This window comes from Mytilus californianus, unplaced genomic scaffold, assembly GCF_021869535.1.
Source record: "Mytilus californianus isolate M0D057914Y unplaced genomic scaffold, xbMytCali1.0.p SCAF_7, whole genome shotgun sequence".
Classification (NCBI taxonomy): Eukaryota; Metazoa; Mollusca; class Bivalvia; order Mytilida; family Mytilidae; genus Mytilus; species Mytilus californianus.
The window spans coordinates 53,198,211-53,224,994 of record NW_026262723.1 but is presented as its reverse complement, the minus strand read 5'-3'; the positions used below and the strand labels follow the sequence as shown (position 1 = coordinate 53,224,994).

The 26,784-nt window shown below is 32.0% G+C and overlaps 1 long non-coding RNA gene across 1 annotated transcript; it reads left to right on the top strand.

Moving 5' to 3' along the window:
* Positions 1–12,244: 12,244 nt before the first annotated feature.
* Positions 12,245–17,410, top strand: LOC127708805 (uncharacterized). Its single transcript, XR_007985394.1, has 2 exons — positions 12,245–12,359; positions 16,484–17,410. It is a non-coding gene; the product is annotated as an uncharacterized LOC127708805 (long non-coding RNA).
* The last annotated feature ends 9,374 nt before the right edge of the window (positions 17,411–26,784 follow it).

The following is a 26,784-nucleotide window of genomic DNA, read 5'->3' as shown; positions in this document are numbered from 1 at the left end:
CTTGCCTCGAGCTCGGTAGGTCGCTATTTCGATTGCTGTTTAAGTCCGATTCACACGTTTAAAATCTTGCTCAATATGTCGGTCTAGTCTAGTACAAATCAGGGTTCATACTTTTATGCTTCTTATTTTTATATTCATATTCATATCGCAGGCAGTCCCGATATGTATGTAATAATTACCACTGTGCGCTATACTTTAATGCATCTATCCATTTATCAACATATCTTTTGACATTTCTATTTGCAATTTTCTTTCAGAAAACACTACTATCGATCACAATATTCCCGAGCATGAAGTGTTATTAGACTGTTCAACATCCTCATTTATAACAATAACAAATATTAGCGTCCATGATATGGGTAAATGTGAAGGTAGGCAGTGTAACCTCAGTACAGACGATCATAATATAATTACAGAGTGTGAAGGTACTTCTAGCTGCTATGTGAATGTATCTCGTTTGACTTCTGCATGCCTATTGGATGATATTATCTTTTTTGATATGTCGTACAAATGCCAGGGTAAATATTTATAAAAATCTGAGGATGGTTGTGCGATGTCCAAATGTAATTACAAATAATAGAATCAATATTTGAAGCATGAACATCAAGATTCGAATTCAGTAATAAAAACTCCTGTTTAATAGTTAAACTTGTATCGGTAAATGAAATACAATTATTATAACCAGAATGATAAATGTACTAGTTTTTAATGTATATGTTCATATGCACTCTTGTGTTTCTGGGAGCAGGGTTTAAACAATCATGGGAACAACTGGCGATTGCTTGTGGAGCTTGTCGAAGTCCAGACCTGACAGACACTTTCGAAATAAAGTAGTACGTATAGCGAGATAGACTAGATCTTCCTTTATACTTTTTATTATTGTACCAAATCGGATAAATCTAACAAAAGTTCCAAACATTCGTTTTTATAATGAATTGAATCATTGGAAGTGTTTTTCTGAATCAATCTTTAGCAGATGCACTATAAGCCAAACGTTTTGAACCCTGAAAAAACTCATAACGACATTCGATGCTTATAACAAAACAAGGACAAAAACAAAACAACAAATAGTGCATTTGATTCGACCATCCTATTTTGAGATTTGAGTGTTCCTGCTGACGATGTACACGAGAAAGCGCGTCAAAAAGGCAAATATTTGTCAATCCTTACTTTTTCTAATGCTATCGGATTTTTGATAATTTCCATTTGAATGAAAATTTTTTAGAACAAATATCACTATCAAAATACCTTCAATTGTTATCGTCATTTTAGCAAATTTCGTTAGATTATTTTTTATTTTTCTTAACGGGAATATGCCAATGAAGCCATCATCGGAAGGTTATAAAGATAAATGACAACACCATGACCAAAAGAGGTAAAAATGATCAGATACACAACGATAAAAAAAAAATGCTTAAAAAAAAACACAATATTGAGAAACTCGAATCCTTACCTGGTAAAATCAGGTGAACGTTAATTGTAATAATGTAATTAAATTCATTGCTATTCAAATAAACATCAATGTAGTGGATTTACCTTCATCGGGAACGTGAAACAAAAACAAATAAAGCCAATGATGTTTAACTTCTCAAAACATAAGGCGCTTATGAGCAACAGCGACATAAAAGGAATAGCCAAATCCACCTTATATGGATCTTACACATGTATATCTATAAAAAGTATATACATGTACATGCATTACGTTTTGTATATGCATCATGTTATGGCCAGAAATCACCTTTAAATTTTAGCCAAAAAGAGACAAAAAATCAGTAATAAATTTGATAAGTTTTATTATACAATTTTCGAAGAAATATTACATGTATTATGTGAATAGATATGTCAACTTAACTGTAGAAATATCTGAAAGTCTTTTCTATATCCGGAATCCTTCTCTTAACTGTTGCGGAATCCAAACGGAATATCTATATGTCCAATAAGTTCACAAACTAGTATGATGTTGTTAATGTAAATAAAAGTGTCAATCCAACAACTCCAGGGATCATTTGCGACTATTTCTAATTTGTATAAGTCTAATTTTGATGTATGTATAGTAAACTTCTAGAACACTGTCGAAGGAAATTTCTAGAACACAGTAGAAATTTATTTAAATTACGCATCGTAGATTATGATCATTCTGGAATTATTATGCAATTCAAATAGAAAAATCTAATCATTCCATCAGCAACTACGATTGTTCCAGTGATTTCCAAACTGCACAATACTATTATTTTGTAAACAGCTATAAATAGGTCACAATCAAATTATGTTAACATCTCATGAGGCTAAGCAAAACAAATTAGGTTAAGATAAATGATCATAATAATTACACTCTCATAACAATGCGACATCTGAAAGACTTATTTGTGAGAGCTGATGTCTCCCCTAATAAAAGCTGTTCAACTGCAGGATGGTGCAAGTCGTGTGGTAACAGACGATGTCTGACTTGCTAACAAATAATGAACGCTCAAAAGTTTACTTGTCACTCCACTGGGTCCGTATACACTATATATTGCAATGTAACTTGCAAAACCCAGAATGTTGTATACCTTCCTCAGTGTCGATGTGGCATGCGGTATGTTGGCGAGACAGAACAGCTATTCAACAAACGCATGAATGGTCATCGAAGTGACTACATCTGCAAGCCCGACCTTCCTGTAAGTTGTCATTTGAGATCACCTGGGAACGCCCAAGCTGATCTCAAAACCTTACCACCACTATCATAGATCACAACGAGGATTGGTCATGGGCCGACAGACTTGCTCGGGAAAGTTTTTGGATAAGGAAGTTAAGGACTATTTCCCCAGAGAGCATTAATGAAAAAAACATAGAATGAGTCCCTATCATCACTTGTTTAAGTAACTTAGGCTTCAGTACAGGGCTCTTACAGTTTTAAGGAATTTATTCCTCCTCCTAAACATCAATATTGAAAACATTTACCAGCGTATTGATTCGTGATAATTTGTAAAACAATCAAGATTACTATTACAGTGTGACTACTACATGTCAAGATAAGAACCATTTGACATCTTACTGATGAATGATATTAGTTATCCGAAATATTTAACATTTGTTTTGTTTTTTTTGTTTTTTTTCTGTGTTATCTTTTTTTATCGTTGAACATGTATTTAAATTTTTATCGTTTTTCTTTTTGGACATGGTTTTAGACTTAATTTAACTTATAATTTTTCATTACCCCGTTGGTATCGGCTCTCCTTTTTTAGATGTAATCAAAGCATAAATAGTAAAATTTCCGTGATGATGATTGTTGTTTCAATACTATTTTGAACGGCATCGTATTAAAATAGATAAATTTTAATCAGAAAAAGGAGATCAAAAAGTGTGCATTAATTATAAAAAATTATACTAGTAACCTTTTTTAGACATTTAGATTTCTATGTATCAGCTAAAGGGTTTACATTACTTTTGTTGAAGATAATGAAGCATCGAATATTCAACATTTCAGTGTTCAGCTTACATTTTAAGTTGTCGTCAGATTTACAATTATGTAATATATACTATTTCAAAGTTTTACAATATCTGTTGGTATTTCATTTTTAACAGTTCTTGTAAACAATTTATAGAAATCTTTTAATTTCTTATTTGTTTCTTTTGCTCTTTCTTATGAATAGATTATGAATATGTCGGCTGCTATGTAGATGACTCGGGTAGGGTATTGGATGAAGATCATAAAAACAACCAAGAAATGTCGGCTGATATTTGTTTTGATATATGTACACAGTCTCAAAGATGGAAAGAAGGGGACTACTTTGGAATAGTGGTATGGTGTTTTTCAATTTTTAAGTAATGTCATACTTAATTATCAAAATTGATTGACCCAGGAAGTAAAAAAATTAAAATAAAAAAATAAAAAATAAAATGGAACATCAAAGAACTCAAATAATTTCTTATGACTTCAATTATGTTAGTTAAACGTTTCAAGTCAACCATCAAATATCATAACAAAAGTAGAAGGTTGATTCTACTGTTTCTTCAAATGTAACAAAATTAAGACATTATTTCATTTTGACACTTCTAAAGCAAATTGGTCTGCTTTATATCAGAACTAACATCTTTCAATGGATCTTTGTACCTACTTCAAATTCATATCTAGCATTACTGTTAGTATGTCTCGGTAGAGAGGAGATATAAAAAGGATGATTATAAGTTAATGTAACAATTTATCTATATAAGTTTCCGGAAGCTGTGTATGGCGAATAGTTACAAACATACATGGCGTATATATACAGAAGCATGTATTGTTAATCTTTAAACATCATGTTTGCACTGAAGGTAAGTTCATTGAGGGTGGGCAATAATTGCAGGATACTTATCTCAAGATTTATTCGTCCAAACTGGTATTATAATCAAGAAAATTCTATACGGTCGCCATCACACATCGGTCAATTGATAACTACTGAGCGGGCGATAAATGACCGTTTGACCTTTGATGATTCCTTGTATTTTTCAATAAATTTATAAATTTGCATTTATCGTGTTCGTGTACTGCATTCTGTGTCCATATTTTATTCCTCTCTTAGTATCATTGGTTAGGGATCTTCTAATTGTTACGGTACTTGATATATAAACTAAAACGTGCATCAGATACAATGATATATTTATTTCCGTGAATATTAGACTTGTTGCCGTTCTAAATGTTCTTTTACAATTTTTAGTAATTTTTAGAATTGCTGAACGTATGTTTAGTGAAATTGTAACACCAGAAGCGAACGATCAAAATGACCATGATATTTAAATATACAGTGTTAAAAATATAAAATGAAATCTAAGGAATGAAAATATTTTCCCAGTGTTTCCCTGTGCATTAATTTAGAATATTGAGAAATTTGGTTGCGGTATAATTATAACCTTAACAGGGTCTTTTCAATTATGTAATCTTGAAAAGATATCATAAAACATACCGACTCTTAGATATAAACGAGGTCGGAAAGACAAATACACGTACATGTTGCTGAAAAAGTACACACTTTAAAATAATTTGATCATAGTTACAATATATAAGTAAAGCTCTTTTTAATCGCAATATTTTGGTGTTTCTTCGCACTGTATACAATTTATTGTCTATGAATTTCTATTTGCTGGCATAACTAACTAATAAAGATATTAAACATATCAAAGAAACGTGAATAAATGATTTACTTTATTTCATTTTTGAGCAGTATGGAAAAGAATGTTTTTGTGGGAACGGCAGAAACTTGGGTATTGTGCCGTATATCAAGACACAGGAGTCTGAATGTAACATGGTATGTTCAAGACACGAAGATGAAAAATGCGGAGGGTTATGGAGGATATCTGCATATAGAATATTAAACCGTCAGTATTAACTCTTTCCACTTTTGAATATCACTGTGGTCATATAATATAAACGCAAGTTTTTTGTCTAAGCTTAATCGTAAAATTAAAAGACATACATACATACATACATACATACATGCATACATACATAATTCACCACAAATCCAAATGTTGATAAATTTCATGCTTTATTTAACTCAGACAATTATAAAATTATATTTCAAAGCTGCAAAATTTTGTAAAATCATACTTTCTTTAGTAAAATGATTGAAGTTACTGTATATTCATACACTTATTCAAATATGATGTTTATGTTTATATAATATGTCCGTCTTCCATATATTTGGAAATGCCTATCATGTATATATGTTAACTTGTTCATTGAATCAACCTATTATGTTATATTGTGTCAATTTATTTTCAATTGTATTTGTTCACATACTCTGGTTAAGGGCCTTGAGAAATAAGAAACTTGAAACTTGAAGCAAAACATTTGTTTTTGTTTGTTCATGTTGTTTGTTTGTTAAAATCTTTTTCCACTTTTGGTATTAATTCTTGACGTATATATGTTACATGCTAAAATGCAAGACTTACAATAGGTCCTGTTTTATGTTCCTCTAAATTGTAATGATACATTTTGCGGTATCTTCTCTCTGCCAACGTACGATATTGTCTAGTTACATTGTAGGATACAAAACATAATTTCTAAGAAATGATCACTATAGGAAAAATGAAGTAAATTCACATGCTTAACTAACACATATTTGTTAATAATATGTGTAATGTTATCAATTGCAGGCGAATATAACTTTTCATGCTTAAGCATTGACCATGAACATACTATCACAGATTGTGTAACTAATCGTTTACAGATGGAAAGTTTATGTATAGAATTCGGAATTGCTATGGAAAATCAGGATATTGACAACAGATGTAGCTATATTGGAAACCATTTGTATGAGTATTGCAAAAGTCAATATCTTAATAGAAAATGTGTTTTTGATATGAATAACATACTTAAAGCAGCAAATGAATGGCAACTAAGTAAGCAAATCTCAATCGAGTATTTTTGTAAAGATAAGGATTTTATTTCATATTATATTGTTAGCATCTTAATTAACGTCTCAATGGTTTCATTATAGCTACTTTAATAAGCAAATGAATGGCGACTAAATAACCAAGTCTCAATCGAGTATTTTTGTAGAGGTAAGGATTTTATTTGATATTATATTGTAAGCCTCTTAATTCACGTCTCAATGGTTTCATAAGAGATACTTTAATAAGGAATATTGTGATAAAAATATGCATACACTAAGTAACGAATATCTGTTGAAAGATAACTGAAAAAGCCTGCCATTTCCATAAATTCAACAATAAAAAAAAACAAGGATATCGGATATCATCCATGACACAAAATCAGTACATGCACAGCAAAAAAACCACACAAAAAGCAAAGCAACAGCGTTTTTATTTCTAAAACGACAAACGCACCCAAAAAAACTTATTGCAGCATGTAGAACACATATTTTTGTGAATATCATTTCGGGTAAGGGTGTGTCATTAATGACTGTAGATATTTCTGTTTGATATCTGTATAACAAAAGATCACGAATATGCTAGATGCGTAATAAATAAGTTTACAATCCTGTCCTCTGGTCTTTTTTGGTGCCATCACCGAATCCTACTTATAACGTGATTGAAAATGTATTTACAATGAGCAACACAACGTGTGTCACTTTTGGAGCTAAAATAGTGACACAAATTATCGAAATACCCGAGTTCAACTCCGAATGTTTCGTGCACAGTGCTTTGTGTACTGATGTGTACATTTTCGATTTTTCTCTGCGACTATGGTGTTATCTGTCTAACTTTAACCTGTGTTTTTTATTTACTCCCTTTTGCATTATGTCCATCCCGTGAGTACTTGAATATCTTATATTTTTTACTGAGCATGTGAGGGTCAAATGGGCAACATTTTGTCAATTTCACTGTCATATCATGGCTGTATTACACCCTGTGATGGAAAACCTGTTCATTGAAAGAACACTTAATATCGTACTAATATTCGTTACTAAAGTTTCAAAAAGAATAAAATTTATATTGTATATGTATTTGATTTAAAGGCCAATAAGACTTCCAATTGACCTTTTTCGTTGATGCAAAATGTTTCTACTGAAATTTGTATTACGGCAATCTCACTAACAAGATACATGTCCCAAGAAATTCGTGTTTGATTAATTGTGTATCATGATTCTGAGAACAATCGTTTTAACAGATACGTTCAGTGATAACAAACTTGTTCTTACACTCTTTTTCCTTTCTCAAAAGAACAGTCTCCTTTAATTGATAGAATAATCATGTACCTACATGCATTATGAAAATTGATTGAAGATGTGCATACGAATGTACCAAACATTATTAGAATCAAGAAAATATTTTTACATAATATATGGACACTATTGCATGATAAAAATGTATAGTTCGCATACTATTATTTGTATTCTAACTTTCTTCCTAGGTGGTTGATCAAATATCATGGAAGATATTCAATGGTGTTAGATATGTTAAAATGAATATATGAGTATATTATAAATGTCTGGACAAGTTCAATTTTCATTTCTTCTATGTCCGTAAATCGGCAAAATGTAAGACAACCAAACCACATAGCTACCTTAATCAGTAACTCACCTTTAAGGATGTATCTCAATATCAACGGGCATATCAGTCAAGGCACTTTTTGAATTTCCAAATAAAAGACTGACCGACATTGGTATTACTATAAAATCTGAAAATTTTAATATTTATGCAAAAAATTCACTTGTCATTTTTAAATTTTTGAAAATGTTTTACACCTTGAATTTTCCTTATATTTATATATTTTATTTTTAGTACAGGATACAATCATTCCTTTTGGTGAAAGTACAACTCATGGTAAGTCGTTAAATTTAAGATTTTAACACAAATCAAATTGTATCTAGATAATGTTAATCAAGCAAACGAAATGATTGCTAACACAAAACGTATGATCTGTAAAATGTAAAACATCCTAATTGGATAGATGGACAAAATAATTAGAAAAGGAACATACTAGTACATACGGCAATTCATATTATTATAATTCACGTCAAAATTAAGGTGATTATTTAGTCGATCACATGGCTGAGCGGGTGAAATTTTTTTAATGTCATTCTCTCGTGCAGTCCAATGAAAAATTTATAATTTAAAGGACATTTTGTTGAATGTACATTTGTTTTTTTAAAGACAATCCTCAACATATTCCTGTAAAACTAAACCGATTTCTCTTGAAGGGTGTAAAGTTCATGATCCACTAGTCATCCCCGACATGTAAGTCATTTCATATGAAAATCGTGTTACAATTCGCATTCGATGATGGAGAGATATAGAAAAAAGAGAACGGTATTATGTATACATATGTAGTCATCTCTAACGCAGATATTCCGTTACGGCAACCAAATATTTATTTTCCCAAGTAAAACCTTTGAAAAGGTGACTAACTCTACAATTTAGGCGCCTCGATTAAATGACTTTCATTTAAGCAGCAAGCCTTTATCAAGGAAATCTTAAAAAGAAACGGAAGGCTTAGAGTATTCAACTGATAGATAGTAATTGTGTCCTAATCCTAATTGGGACATTATTACAGCTTGTGGAATCGCTTGACGGGTGATGCATACTCAAAAGGAGACGCGTACTCTGTCCACGCTACCAGTCTTTCTCTTTTTGAGTTCATTCGATTCCCAAGTTTCTATTTATTCCCTTGATGTTTTTTTCCTAATCGATTTCTAGCTATAAAAGTGACTCAAATTTTTGGAATACCGGAGTTCACCTCCGAATGTTTCCTGCACAGTGTTTTGTGTACTGTTGTGTATATTTTCGGTTTTTTCCTGTGACTATGGTGTTATCTGTCTAACTTTAACCTGTGTTTTTTTATTTACTCCCTTGTGCATTATGTCCACCCATTGAGTATTTGAATCCTTTATGTGTTTTTTTTTTAGCATTTTAGGGTCAAATGGGCAACATTTTGTCAATTTCACTGTCATATCATGGCTGTATTACACCCTGTGATGGAAAACCTGTTCATTGAAAGAACACTTAATATCGTACTAATATTCGTTACCAAATTTTGAAAATGAACGAAATCTATATTGTATATGTATTTGATTTAAAGGCCAATAAGACTTCCAATTGACCTTTTTCGTTGATGCAAAATGTTTCTACTGAAATTTGTATTACGGCAATTTCACTAACAAGATACATTTTCCAAGAAATTCGTGTTTAATTAATTGTGTATCATGATTCTGAGAACAATCGTTTTAACAGATACATTCAGTGATAACAATCGTTTTCTTACACTCTCTTTCCTTTCTCAAAAGAACAGTCTCTCTCAATTGCTAGAATAATCATGTACCTACATGCATTATGAAACTTGATTGACGATGTGCATACGAATGTACCAAACATGTTTAGAATCAAGAAAATATTTTTACATAATATATGGACACTATTGCATGATAAAAATGTATAGTTCGCATACTATTACTTGTATTCTAACTTTCTTTCTTAGGTGGTTGATCAAATATCATGGCAGATATTCAATGGTGTTAGCTTTGTTAAAATGAATATATGAGTATATTATAAATGTCTGGTCAAGTTCAATTTTCATTAGTTCTATGTTTAACTTAGTATTTCCGCGAAATTTAAGACATCAAAAACACATAGCTATCTTAATCAGTAACTAACCTTTAAAACTTTAGCTCAATATCGACAGGCACATCAATCCAGGCACTTATTGAATTTCAAAATAAAAAACGGACCGACATTGGTATTACTATAAAATCTGAAAATCTGAATATTTATGCAAAAAATTAATTTGTCATCTTTGAATATTTGACAATGTTTTACACCCTGATTTTTCTTTATGTTTCTATGTTTTATTTTTAGTACAGGACCTTACAATCATTCCTTTTGTTGAAAGTAAAACTCATGGTAAGTCGTTATATTTAAGATTTTAAGTCAAATCAAATTGTATCTAGATAATGTGAATCAAACCGACGAAATAATTGCTTATACAAAACGTATGATCTGTAAAAAGTGAAACATCCTAATTAGATAGATGGACAAAATAATTAGGAAAGGAACATACTAGTACATACGACAATTCTTATTATTATAATTCACGTCAAAATGAGAGTGATAATTTACACGATCACATGGCTGAACGGGTGACATTTTTTTAATGTCATTCTCTAGTGCAGTCCAATAAAAAATTATAATTTAAAGGACATTTTGTTGAATGTATATTTGGTTTTTTTAAAGACAATCCTCAACATATTCCTGTTAGACTAAACCGATTTCTCTTGAAGGGTGTAAACTTTATGATCCACTAGTCATCCCCGACATGTAAGTCATTTCATATGAAAATCGTGTTACAATTCGCACTCGATGATGTAGCAGATATAAAAAAAGAGAACGGGATTATGTATACATATGTGGTCATCTCTAACGCAGACATTCCGTAACGGCAACCAAACATTTATTTCTTCCGTAAAATCTTTGAAAAGGTGACTAACTTTACAATTTAGCCACCTCCATAAAATCTCTCTCTTTTAAGCAGCAAGCCTTTATCAAGGAAATCTTGAAAAGAAACGGAAGGCTTGGAGTATTCAACTGAAAGATAGCGAGTGTGTCCTATTCTTATTGGGAAATTATTACTGATTGTGAAATCGCATGACGGGTGATGCATACATAAAAGGAGACGCGTACTCTGTCCAGGCTACCTGTCTTTCTCTTTTAGAGTTCATGCGATTCCCCAGTTTCTATTTGTTCCCTTAATGTGTTTCTTCCTAATCGATTTCTAGCTATAAAAGTGACTCAAATTTCTGGAATACCCGAGTTCACCTCCGAATGTTTCTTCAACAGTGCTTTGTGTACTGTTGTGTATATTTTCGGTTTTTCCCGGTGACTATGGTGTTATCTGTCAAACTTTGACCTGTGTTTTTATTGACTCCCTTTTGCATTATGTCCACCCCTTGAGTATTTGAATATTTTATGTGTTTTACTTTTTTTACTGAACATTTGAGGGTCAAATGGGTAACATTTTTTTCATTTTCACTGTCATTTCATTGTTGTATTACACCCTGTGATGGAAAACCTGTTCAACAAAAGAACACTTAATATCGTACTAATATGCATTACCAAATTTTCAAAGTGAACAAAATCTATATTGTATATGTATTTGATATAGAGGCCAATAAGACTTCTTAGTGTACCTTTCCGTTGATGCTAAATGTTTCTACTGAAATTTGTATTACGACAATCTCACTAACAAGATACATGTCCCATGAAATTCGTGTTTGATTAATTGTGTATCATGATTCTGAGAACAATAATTTTAACAGATACGTTCAGTGATAACGATCGTGTTCTTACACTCTCTTTCCTTTCTCAAAAGAACAGTCTCCCTTAATTGCTAGAATAATCATGTACCTACATGCATTATGAAAATTGATTGACGATGTGCATACGAATGTACCAAACATGTTTAGAATCATGAAAACATTTCTGTATAATATATGGACACTATAGCATGATAAAAATGTATAGTACGCATACTATTATTTGTATTCTAACTTTCTTCCTAGGTGGTTGTTCAAATATCATGGAAGATATACACCATTGTATGTTAGATATGTTAAAATGAATATATGAGTATATTATAAATGTCTGGACAAGTTCAATTTTCATTAGTCCTTTGTCAGTAATTCTGCGAAATCTACCAAAACAAACAGCTATCTTAATCAGTAACTCATCTGTAAAGATTTATATCAAGATCGACAGTCAAATCAGTCCAGGCACTTATTGAATTTTCAAATAAAAGACGGACCCACATTGGTATATGGTATTTTATGTACTATAAAATCTGAAAATCCGAATATTTATACACCCTGAATGTTCCTTATATTTTTATGTTTTATTTTTAGTACAGGACCTTACAACCATTCCTTTTATGAAAAGTACAACTCATGGTAAGTCGTTAAATTTAAGATTTTAACACAAATCAAATTGTATATAGATAATGTTGATCAAGCAAACGAAATGATTGCTAGCACAAAACGTATGATCTGTAAAAAGTAAAACATCCTAATTGGATAGATGGACAAAAGCATTAGAAAAGGAACATACTAGTACATACGACAATTCTTAATATCATAATTCACGTCAAGATGAGAGTGATAATTTACACGATCACATGACTGAGCGGGTGACATTTTTTTAATGTCACGCTCTCGTGCAGATCAATCACAAATTAATAATTTAAAGGACAGTTTGTTGAATGTACATCAGTTATTTTAAAGACAATCCTCAAGTTTTACGTTCGACCTCAGACTGAACATTAAAAAAATACATAATGCTTCAGTTTTTTTGTTTTTCAAATAACTGTAACGTTGTTATGTATATGACGCATAGTTTTAAATTTACTTTCAATTTTCAATTTTAAAAGACAAAAAATGACAGAACGTTCAGTATAAAAAATTAAATAACACATAGCTGAGATGGTGATAGAGCTGATTGTTATCCCTCGAAAAAATATTGTCAACCTTAGCTTTGCCTCGGTTGACAATATTTTCTCGGGTTAGCAATCTGAGAACGGGATTGTGTATACATATGTGGTCATCATTTCTGACGCAGATATTCCGAAAAGGCAACCAAACATTTATCCCTTCCGCAAAACCTTTGAAATGGTGACTAACTTTACAAATTAGACGACTCGATGCAATGGCTTTCTTTTAAGCAGAAAGCCTATATCAAGGAAATCTTCAAAAGAAACCCAAGGCCTGGAGTATTCAACTGATAGATAGCGATTGTGTCCTATTCCCAATTCGGACATTAATACTGATTGCGAATTCGTATTATGGGTGATGCATGCATAACAGGAGACTCGTACTGTGTCCATGCTACCGGTCTTGCCCTTTTGGAGTTCTTGCATTTCCCCAGTTTCTATTTATTACCTGTGTTTCTTCCTACACGATTTACAAGATTTAAAAATTTGTAAAACTACCGTCGCCTTGATTTATAGACTCCAAATACAGGACTGTTGTTGGAAAATTAGAACTCTCATTTGGGAAATTCCTTTAAGTATTAAGCAACGTTTTGACAGACCTAATGATGATTATTTGTCTTTTAAGTCCGGAAAGGAATTGCATCATAGGTTCCTGACTTAGGACAGGTGCAAACAAATGCAGCGGGTTTAAACGTTTTAATAGAGGTTTCTCAACATCTTACGAACGGACGAAAATCGCCTTAACATGACGTAACTTGCCGTAACGAGAAAAGAGGGAGCACTCATTTATTGAATGATTTTGGACTATTGGATGTGCACTTCCTTTCATAAGATATGCATGCAGGGTTCTTTTAAACCATTTTGAGTTGTGGACATATTATTATATTGAATGCGAGAATGTGTACTTAGTGACTTAGTGTCCTTTTTTGTTGAGATTGGAGTGGCAATGAATATTTTTGAAATTTATCTAGGCTCAGATCAAAGGTAAAAAGCCCTGCGCATAAAAGAGGTAAATTTAATCTAGGAGTGAACGACTCTAGAAAAAAATCGGTTTTTAATTTGAAAAAAAAAATCCTTGGGTCCGAGATAACTTTGTTGCCTCAAAGCTATAAAATCCAAATGGTCAGTTCTTCACCTTACATAATTATTATTGAACTATTTTCTACCAAAATTGGCAAGAAAATGAATAAAGGGAAATAATGAAATAGATAATTGAGAAAAAAAATTTCACTTGAAAAGATATTCCGAAATGTATTGTTGATTTTTGTTTTATTTTCAAGGCCTTTCTTATCCTTGTTGTCCTTTTATTATCGTACACTTAGTATATTAGTATAATTTAAATTGTTTCAATGTACATTTTAATATCTATATTACAATCAGTTCTGTTGGTGCTGTAGCACTCATACTTTCCATTAGAATGCACACAACTCTATTACTTACAATATAACTGACTCCCCTAAAAAACGTTTAAAATACATATAAATAAATAGCGGTTTTAACGACATATATATCAAAGATACATAAAAAATACCGCCTTTTCTTGCTGTTAGGAGTGGTTCCCAATATTTATTATTGAATACTATTGAATAAATGTGGAGATTAATTAAGAAATGAAACTGTTTTAAACCACATCTTATCTCTTCATGCGTTTTTATTCAATATGCATATATATTTATCGAAGTTGTTTTACACCTATTTATGTATCAACATTAATCAGAATATATGAAAAATGGGTTATGGTTAACGAGTTTTTGTGTTAGACCTTTCTTGCCACCTTTGATTTGTTTATGAAGGGACCAAATTTCATTTCTCTGTTACTTTCAAAATGCAATCTTTATTATTTGTCAACAATTATTAAGGATAGGAAAAGATTAGTCTACTTTGTTTGAACTATAAGAACTAGCTAAGGCCATATGCACTGCTGATATATTAGTCTGTGTGGTCTATAAATCCACGCAAAACATCTCTATAATACAGTGATCTGCTGGTCTCACGCAGATATAGAGTTGTGGTTTTTAAAGTCCAGCGCGCTGGGCTGTAAAGTCTAGCGCTGTATATCTAAAGTCGAGCGCTAGAGATGTTAAAGTCGTATGAAACGAGTGACTGGTGAAAAATAATGTTTATCCAATTCTTGAACCAATGCATGTATATATCATAAACTTGTCTTCTGTACACGATTTTATCATTTTTTACGCAAACATATCGTATAATCGTCAATTTTTTTTTCTCTCTGTCTGTTATGATGTGAAAATATGGCAGCTACTTAATTGTCGTGTTTTGGAGTCGTAGTTTACCGATTGTCACCTTATAGTAAACAATCAACAAAGAAGCATGGATATTGCGCACGTGTATAACATGTACAATCAGATAATAGTTCATTTTAATGACAGATCCATGCGTATTGCGATTACCGGAATTCTACGAGGAGGGTCACGCTAAGGTCACTTGCATACGGAAAATATGTCGGCGAATTGCTTCCTGGAAGCAAGCAATTAAAAAAAAGTAAACTTCTTCTAAATGTGGACAATTTAAAAAAAATTCTTCAGAAAAAAGTACATGTACACAAGTTTTATAATGAAAACTATCCATTTAGTTATAAAAAACATATGCATCATTTTTTTTTTTAATTTGAGGTTTCATGTGACTTTAAGTCCAGAGTTGGAGATTTAAATATAAAGGTTGTGTCCTCTCAACCACTTTTCAATCCTTTATCAAATGATAATATCGTCGTGAAATGTATGGAATACTCGCCACTGAACGTTTTGTAAAAAAACATCCAACAATCATTCAGTCAAATGCAAACCAAATGCGCAGATTTTTTTTAACAACGACTATCAAAAACATTGTTCTTTTTAAATGATAAGGGAGATAAATCGAACGTATATTGGACATGTAAATAAACGAAACTCAACGTAAGGTTACTCAACATTCAACAACACAAAACCAATTGGAACACTCATGTTTAACCACAACAATAAATTACAAGGTTGCAAAATGAATATTAAATTGTTTACTGTTGTCTTTAAACACGCTGCAATATCGGTAGAAAATTTTACTGCATAAAATTACAGCTCCCTAACGATACGTTCGTCGAGTTTCGTCCGTTCGTAAGATGTTGAGAAACCTCTAATAGGCGCCAACCGTCCCCCTTGCTGAAACAATAGTGTCACATCACAACATAGAAAGACACACTCTAAAATATCAATTGAAATGGCTTAACTCAATCAAAATACATATTAACAAAAACAAGTGAACATACACTGAACGAATAAATTTGATTTATGACACAATGTAAATACAAAATTGATAAAACAAGGGGGTTAGATGTAAAACAATATCAAAAAGACAACCATAACTGCTAAAAACGGTAGCAATAAATAGAATTTAATTGATATTGTCAAATAGAAACACGGTATGTGACAGTTTAAGGCATTTGAACATTAGCATGTTTTGAACATGCTTGTTTTAGCAAAACGTTGTATGTATGCAAATACTACATATTACGTGTAAAGACAAGTTATATGGTCTAATATTTGAATAAATAACATCATTCTATGTTGTTTGAATGATTTTTTTATATTTTTGTAGCTGGAATTCAAATGTACACGATAATTGTATCAGTCTTGGTTGTCGTATTAATTGCTGCTTTAGTTTTCATCATAGTTGTTTTCTATAGAAGAAGAAACAAAGCGATGAATTCGAAACCATGTGAAATTCAGCAAAATCAAATTGATACAGATAGGATCTATTTTTCGGACAGTAACATAGAAAATTACACTGAAATGACAGAAATCAGTATTCCCGTGGTATATGAGAACATAAATGATAATAAAACAATTACTTGTGAACCGCAAAACATTACAGGTTCAATTCAACAGAAAGGGAACAATTGCAAGAACTACGAATCATTATCATCCAAGAGAAACTCAGTTGAACATATGTACGAATCTTCAGAAAATGTATCAAAGGAAACGGACTTATCTCAATATCAATCGCTTACAAATCCTCTTGAATCTGATATCCACACTTATGCATCGACGGGAAAAGACTTATCTCAATATCAGTTGCTTACCAATCCACCTGAATCTGATATCCACACTTATGCATCAACGGAACCGAAATTATCTCAATATCAATCGCTTACCATTCCACCTGAATCTGTTATCCACACTTATGCATCAACGGATCCGGACTTATCTCAATATCAATTGCTTACCAATCCCTCTGAATCAGATATCCACACTTATGCGTCAACATCTTCTAAACAGTGACGTAACATAAATGCACCAAATAAAACACTAAAAACGGTAGCAGATACATAATGTATATAAAAAATGGGCGTATCAAACCATTTAATCTATTTCGTTTCTGTGAATGATACTTTGTGTAAAAATTACGTGTTCTGTTCTATTTTATCGTGAATTGTCGATGGAGGATCAATATTTATCGGTCATCGGCTCATTAATGCTTAGAACGATATCATGATAAAAAAAATCATTTACATTTAAACCATGACTTGTGTTACACTTAATGACATACGATGCAGAAAGACCTCTCGTTGATTTTTCCATCAAAATTTTGACATAAAGTCAATTTCGATATGCACCATTGAAATATACAAAGAAAAATGTATCTTCATGACTTATATTTTAGGTGTTTTAACTTGAAATTTGCATGTTTCATGTCAAAACATAAAAAATACTTTCATTTTTCAATACTTTTCCGAAAAAAAGCACAACTTAAGAGATTTTTGTACCTGGTATTTTGGCAAAATGTTCTTTAAACAATAGGTCTTTACGATTCCAAAGAAAGAAATTTGGGTCCATGTGCTAATGGTTTAGCTAGAGCTAGGAAATCATATTTTTTTGGCGCTAAAGTAAGTTGCAGTGAATTCTTAATACAACATCATCGTGCTGCTATTTCAGCAAAAAGTAAAATAACAAACCGAACTCCAAGGAAAATTCAAAACGAAAAATCCCTTATCAAATGGCAAAATCAAAAGCTCAAACACATCAAACGAATGGAAAACAACTGTCATATTCCTGACTTGCTACAGGCATTTCCTTATGTAGAAAGTGGTGTATTAAACCTGGTTTTATAGCTAGCCAAACCTCTCACTTGTATGAAAGTCGCATAAAATTCCATTATATTGACAACAATGTGTGAACAAAACAAACAGACATAATAGGTAAAAATGTCAAAAATTGGGGTTCAGCAGTCAACATTGTGTTATAATCTTAATCCCTATACAAACCAACAACTATGTCAACAAAGAAAAAAACAAATAGCATATAGACACTCTATAGACAAAGCATATAAGCAAAAATGAAAGACAAGAATACAAAAAATGACCATAGCACAATAACACATAATGTTTTACGAATTACTGTCATATACAAATTTATTGGTGATAGAAAAATCAACAGTCTTCATTTGTCTCGAATTGTATGCCCATCCCCCAGTCGATTTGACGTGTTTGCGAAAACAACCTTTTAAATTTGAATGCATTATTAAGTGCCTTTGCTTCTATGTCGTATAAAATTACAGAAAAAGATAACAGTCAGTAGGAAAGCATGTCATACAATCGCGTCACTATACCTTGTTATATAATTTTTGTATTTCTAACCTAATATTGTTTCATACTTCTGATTTATCGCTTGTCTGCTTGTAAAGCAGCGAATGTTTTCTTTTTGTCCTGATCTTGTCTGTTCTGAGATTGTTGAACTTATGACCCCTTTTACTTCAAGTGAGAATGATTTAACAAGACCTATATGTATATGTGGTTGATGTTCCATGTAGTTATTGACAGATAATTAAATAGTTCAGTTCTTTCAATATGACTCTATAAATAGACATATAAAACATGTAACAAATGTTAAAAAAAGCTCATGTATTGGTATCGAAATTCATTGTTCCCAAAGAGTCGAAGATATGTTTGTCAAATTACGAATTGCAGCTTAAGAGTTACACATTGTAAAAAGGTGCTTTTGAGTATGTTTTGAAAACTACATCCTTCTGTAAAGCACTTTCCATGCTATTTAGTTTTTTAATTAGAGATTTTCCATAACACTATGATTGTTCGCCTTCATTTTATTCATATTTTCAATTATGAAATGTACTAACCTTTAACCACATGCCACATATAATACTGATGAATATTAAGAAAAATGTCAACAACCATTTGTCGTGTTGGTTGATTTTTTAGATTTTTTAAGTAAAAGATAGTTTGATTTGATTGATGCATCATTTAACCTACAATATGACTACTGAGCTCATACATTTATTTAACGATCAAATAACATTTGTGTAAAATTTTACCATCAAAGTATGCACAGTTTTTAATTTTGAAACATAATGTTTTGCATAATTGTCATATGTGATGTTGTTGTTTTGCATTATGTTTAATTGGTATTTGAAGTATATTCATTTAAAGTGCATATACTCTTAAATCGTACTTTCTTGTTTATTTGACCTGTTGATACTAATTGTATTGCTTTTTTGTTATTTAATGTTATTCAGGGTTATATCTGGTCTATATACCAGCTTTGATAAGTGTTTGGTATAACTATAAATTTTCACTTCGTACCATGAACATCAATATTATTTATTTTGTAAAAATATTTCCTTTCTCTATTGGTACTGTACACGTATACCTAACAACAAAATTATTTTCATTTACCTGTGTTTAAAGTTATTGCAAATGGCTGATATTTTTGTTCGAGCATATCGTTATTCTTTAATTGTTTAACATTTCTTACCGATATAAGGTTTGTTACCATAAAAACGTTTAAACCCGCTGCATTTGTTTGCACCTGTCCTAAGTCAGGAATCTGATGTTCAGTAGTTGTCGTTTGTAGATGTGGTTCATAAGTGTTTCTCGTTTCTCGTTTCTTATATAGATTAGACCGTTGGTTTTCCCGTTTGAATGGTTTCACACTAATAATTTTTTGGGGCCCTTTATAGCTTACTGTTCGGTGTGAGCCAAGGCTCCGTGTTGAAGACCGTACTGTGACCTATAATGGTTTACTTTTATAAATTTTGACTTGGATGGAGAGTTGTCTCATTGGCACTCATACCACATATTCTTATACGTTAATTACGACCAGTGAAATGCTTATTTATATTCACTAAAGACTTTTAATAATAGGCACATAACGTTTTATTCTTTAAAAAAAACAAATTATGTTTTGTAAATCTTATCCAATAGTTTCGTTTCATTGTTGGCAAAACTAAACAAAATTCCTATATGACAAACGCGATGTTTCAACTTCCCTGTTGTCAACTTCCCATTTCTCAGTAGCAACATACCCACTCTTCCATTGTATTGCGTTTACATATCTCAGTTAATAGTTAATCTCGTGCATGTTCACACGATATGGACTTCATTGACTTCATTGAGCATTTGTGCTCCTTACATAAAAACTACTCAAAAAGATGAGGAAAAACGATTGAAATCGACACAACAAAATGTTTAGGTCCCCATCAGGGTTTACCTATATTTTGCGTCTGTTTCTCAACTCACTAGCGACATCTTTTCGCGGTAATGGATCATAATATACCAGTTTAGTCGTTTGATCTGTAATTTTAACGAGCGTGTCCTATTCCCGATTATAATATTTTGACTGAATATGTGAATTCGCATTGCGGGTTGATGCATGCAGAGCAGTAGACACTTATCCCGTCAACGTGAAAAGCGTATGATATGATTTCTTTCAAAGAACACATGCTTCTGGAATAACCTTTCTCCTGTAAGCTTGAAAAGTAATACAAAAGCAAACTTTTTTTACCTGTTGAATTTGAAAAAAAAGTATTATCAATTTATCAAAAGAATTATTTGTGATTCTCAGTTCAAGATACGTGGTATTTATCAAGTAAATTTATCTTAAATCACGGCTACAAACTACTGTTGTGATTAGGGAAAACTGCCAACGTCAGTCATTATAGCTTAGATGTGAGAACTTGCCATTAAAGTTTGTATGTGAGTAACAGCTGAATCTCCCCTTTGCAAACAATATTTGCGGTACAATATGTATTATACTAGGATATTGATGCGGGGAAAAAGCGGTTTGGCTAATTCAAGGGTTCTATTAAGTTAAATTCTATGTGTAAGATTAAATATGTCAATTTTGACACCTTTTTGATCGAGAAAATACATTTGTACCAATGTGCTGCGTCCGACGCGCTTTTTCTGGTCTTTCTTTCTATGGGAACTCTCACAGACACAAAATTTAAAGAGCCATGGATGAGTTAAATTGACTTTTGAACTGACATTTCTCACTAAAGTGTCTACAACAAGTACATGCAATTAGTTACGTATCAATAAAGTGAACATCCTCGTAAAGTTATTAAACATCAGTGACAAAATGATGGGTATCCATAGCAAAAAAATTCATTGTCATAGCAAACAAGTATTAATTCACATCAAGTTAATTCATTTGCTTGAACAATAATGACGGTGGCCATTTGAGTATGAACTGCTTACCCTTCAGGAGCACCTAAGCAATAAAAAGTATATACTACAACTAATTCTGTAATCTTCAGGATGTTATCACTTTAATGATTAGCGAACAAGAAATAGATGCTGTCAACTAGATGCAAGGGGAAAAGTATGATGCAAGTTGGAGCTATGGTAGAGGGATGAATTTGTTTTTATCTTGTTCAGTCCATGGTTTCTTCTTTGTAGATAGTATCTTTTCCTCAGCTTCTATCTTACCCTCTCGCATCATTTTGACATGTATGTGATTGTGTACATAAGAATATATGGATCACACGGAAAGACCTCAAACTCTTCATTTCTCTTAAAGAGACTAAGAAATAATCGGTAATACCATTGTCTTTTGTGTTGATTCGCCTAATCTGTTACCTTTGCAAAGCCTGCCTGCTTTTATGTTCAAATTACTAGTATTCCTTTTACAAAAGACAACTAATTCATAACCTTGGGAATTTGGATGAACTTTATCTTCTGAAAATCAAGTGAAATTTTGAGAGCATTTAGATGATCATACAAATCTGTTGACTCATTGATTAAATTTTCAACTAAAACCTCTACTAAATTTTCACCTATCACGACAAAAATCCATAAGTGTTTTAGTTCTAGCATTGAAACAGCATACTAGCGCACGCAAGTGATCACTAAAACCAAATTATACCAGTCCCCCTTTCTATTTCCTCAATAGCATCTTTTGATGCGTTTCTGCTTTTTATTTGGTGTTATATAAACACAACAAATAAGCATGTACGATTGATTTAAGATATGTTTGAATTGAATTTATAGAATAAATGAACAGCGGTTTTATGAATTATTGTTCTGATAACTTAGCATACAGAAAATGAGATTATATTTCATTGATCTAAACCTCTAGTCTAGCAGGACAGCTTCCATTTGCCTAATTCTAGAGTGCTTTGTCAGGTAGTCATTTTTTATTTGCTTTTCGAGTTCTTCGTTTCTGTTCTTCAAAAGCTAAATTTCGACTTTGTTGTCGGATCAACTCTCAATGACAGTTAATAAACGAATGTCTAGTTGATAGATCTGATAACGTGGCTTCTATTTCTGTAATGTTTCTTGGACATGTGACAAACCAAACTATTTATTTCGTCTGTTTTTGCAAATTTTCCTTTAATATTTGTTGCCGATCATCGAGTCTTTCCAGAACTATCAACATTTTTATTCTGATTTAAATTACTGTTAGATTGATCGTGTGTTCTCTTGCTTTCTTCGAAAAGGGATTTTGTATTCAAAGACATCTCTATAACGACGAAGCAACCTTAATGTGTTCCGCTGTTCCAGGTTTAATCCACCATTTTCTATATAAGGAAATGCCTGTACCAAGTCAGGAATATGACAGTTGTTTTCCATTCGTTTGATGTGTGTGAGCTTATGATTTTGCCATTTTATAAGGAACTTTTCGATTTAAATTTTCCTTGGAGTTCGATATTCTATTATTTTACTTTTTTTTATTTAATGACATAAACCGCATTGTTAATTTCGAAGTAAGTTGATATCAATTTCTCAAACAAATATTAATATTAAAAGCAAGCGAAATATTGCTTAAAACTTATTTTTTTGGGGTGCTCAAAATTCATGAGTGTTGCCATGTCCCCAACCGCAATCTTGGTTATATCATGTTGGTCTGTTCGTTCATGTTGGTCTGTTCGTATTGCCGGCGGAAACCAGATAACTGGAAGAGAACTACCGACCTCTGGCAGGAATTTCAGGAAAATGGACAATACTAGTAAATAGAGATCAGATTGTAACAATGTATAACATACCTTGGCATTATCCTATTAAAGAATTTATTAACGTTGCATATTGCAAAGTACTATACTGGGGACAATAGTCTAAACCGTTTGTCGGGATAACCATTGTACTCTTTGTACTCTTAAGGGTGTTCGCTCCCCTGTTTCAAAATAACAAGCTTTTAAGAAGACTATGATAAATTTATAGTTTATAAATAACGGAACTTATAAAGTAGAAAAAAATGACTAAAATTTTGGCGGGAAATGATTCTCTCTAGATTTTTCATACAGTTACCTTTTTTCTTTCAAATACTATGAAAAAATAACAAGGATTTTATAAGATTTTCAAAAATGGCTTTTTAACCTATATGTAAAAAAAATATGAAAAGAAAAGAAGGGGTTAGCATGCTATTTTTTTTTTGGCACTAGATGGAAAAAATTAGAGTATTCCGAATATCTGACAAAAAGTAAAAAACTAGAGTAGCGAACATCCTTATGACGACATACACAATGATAGAAAAGGTCAAATGTAATGATATTGATATGAATTGAGCCAAAAAATTGCAAATTTTTAAATGATCAGATATTACGATTCCTTGGGGCCTCGGTGGCCGAGTGGTCTAGGTAGTTACTACTGTAATCACTAGCCAGTCAACACTAAGGTTGTGAGTTCGAACCCCGCTCGTGCGGGTGCACTGGACTCCAATCTTAATTGACTAGGATTGTCAGTTTTCCTATCGAAGGTCGGTGGTTTTCTCCGGGCACTCCGGCTTCCTCCAACAATAAAAACTGACCGCCACGAAATAGCCCAAAAGCGGTGCTTAAAAGTGGCGTAAAAACACCAAAAATCAAATCAAATCATATTACGATTCCTTAAGAAGGCGACTAACAATATAGTGTTTTTGTGATCTGATCAGTTAAGCCCTTATCAACTGATTTATATAGTTTTTTCTTATGTTGTACTGTTACACCACTGTCCCAGGTTAGGGGAGGGTTGAGCGCTCACAAACATGTTTAACCCCGCCACATTTTTTATGTGTTATGTGCCTGTCCCAAGTCAGGAGCCTGTAGTTAAGTGGTTGTCGTTGGTACATGTCTGTCATATTTGTTTTTCGTAAATTGTTTTGTTATAAATTGTTTCATATTTTTCATGTCGGGGCCTTTTTAAAGCCGAACATACGGTATGGGTTTTTCTCATTGTTGAAGGCCGTACGGTTGCCTATAATTGCTTACATCCACTTCATTTGAACTTTGGTGGATAGTTGTCTCATTGGCAATCATACCACATCTCTTTATCTCTTTATTTTTATATTTACAGTTATTACTTGGAAGTACAAGGGAAAAATTATATTCCTTGAGTACGGAATAACAAATATGAGGACTAACTACAAGACGTTATATTTAAAGTCAATAAATATGTTTTAATACATATCATCGAGGTGAACTAAGCTTTCAAAATTCATCTTTCAACTTGGCATGTATTTACCAGAGACATTCAACAAAGTTTATGATTATTTAGACACGCATATATTATATGTTTAGGAAAATGTTGTGATAACTTGAGAATGTTCTTTAATTTTTTCTCTTGTGCGTTTCAGTGTGACAGTTTTATTCTTTAAAAATGATGATGTATAATATGTGATGAATGTCACGAGTTGCCATCCGTACAACATGGATTTTACTTTTCAGGACTAACAAATAATTGGTAGTAATTTTCAGTAGTCTCCCATTAAGAACAGTTTTTGTGTGTGTCCAAATGTTTTGTAAGCTTTTTTTCATCTGATAATAGTAAAACAACCGCAAAATCAAGTAAATTCCACACATGTTACGGAATTATAAAACTGTTTATACCAATTTATTGACAAAAATAAAAAATAGATAAAAAAGTGATAAGGCTAAACAATAAATTTACCTTGTTTAGCAAATAAGACGAACAACACTTATTTTGTTATATTTATATAAAGAAGATTGTGCGTGCAAGCGTCAAGTTACAATAGTTGCTATCATGTAAGATTTAAATGTTATTCAAAAATTTATATAAGAATTGCCGCAAATTACTTTCACCTATTAATAAAGGTATCAATTTCAGTTTGACTTCCTTATTATACTATCCTTTTTTGTCAAAAACAGGGGAACAGGGTTTTTTTTGGAATGGTTTAACATTGTATTTACTATTGAAGTTCTGTAAACTTACGATAGTAAGGTCGGGTGAGTGTTTAAACATGTACTATTAAAATTCTTCAAATTTTCAATGGGAGGTTCATGTGATTGTTTAAACATTTTCTGTTGACATTTTTCAAACTAACAATAGAAAGTTCAGATGAGTGCTTAATCATTCACTTTTTCCACTCGGAATCATATAAAAATATTTTATAAGATTGATTAAATCTACTACGTAATGTACAACCACAAATTGTTCATATATACGACATATGCATCCGTAATGAAAGGTTGAAATCAATTATGCCTCGAATCATGTATCGAAATAAATCATGCTTTCCGGAGCACATGAAATCAGTCCAGGTTTTGGTGGGTTCGGGATTCTCAGCTTTTAGTTTTTTATGTTATGTTGTTGTTTTGTTTTTTTTTTATTATTTCTTTCGTTGTTTTTATTTTAGCTATGGCATTGCCTATTTAAATTGGACATATGATTTTTGAATACCCCTTAATTGGTATCTATAAGAGAACGAAAGATACGAAAAGGACATTCAAACTCATAAGTCGAAAAATAAACTGACAACGCCACGGCAAAATAAAAGAATAAGACCAAAAGGCAAACAACAGTATACAAAACACAACATCGAAAACTAAAGACTGAGCAACACGAACCCCACGAAAAACCGTGGGTGATCTCATAATGTGTTTTTGGAGTACAATGAATTGTACTCATTCTTTTTTCAAATATCAAAGTCTGAACAATAAAATGAACATAACAAGACAATAGCTCCTACTGATTTCAGTGATCAAGCCTTAAGGTAACGATCTGATTTTTGTCCTCACAGATTGATCTTAACCATTGTGATTGGTCCGTATCAGTGATATAATTAGAGGTCGTGTCAAAACTTTGAATACAACACCGGCCAGTTTTGTTCAAAGTGAAAACAAAATGACAAAGTTTCTTCAGATCAAAACAAGCATTTTTGAAATAGCCCCAAAAATATAATTATATGCATTACTACAAGAACGATTTTTAGTGGATTTAATTGAGTAGTTTCATTATCAAATATAGCATCATCAGTTATATACAATACTGATATTGTTTTTCAGAATCCACTACTACCGTTTACATTGTTCCGGGGGATAAAGTGTTATTTAACTGTTCCGAATACTCATCTATAATAATAAGAAATGTCAGTGTTCAAAATATAGGCAAATGTGAAAGTAGTCAGGCTGACTGTAATCTCAACAGGAATGATCACGAGTTAATACAATGTAAAAGGATGTAAAGGGTATCCCAGCTGCCATATGAATGGATCTCTTTTGACATCCTCATGCCTATGGGAAGATCTACATTTCGATTTGTCATATACATGTATATTCAAAGGTAAATATCGATTACAATGTTTACAGGGTCATGTGAGATCTGATTGTTGTATAAGAAATTCTTTTTTTGTAGTTAATGAAATATATTATGACAAGAATAGCGAACAACA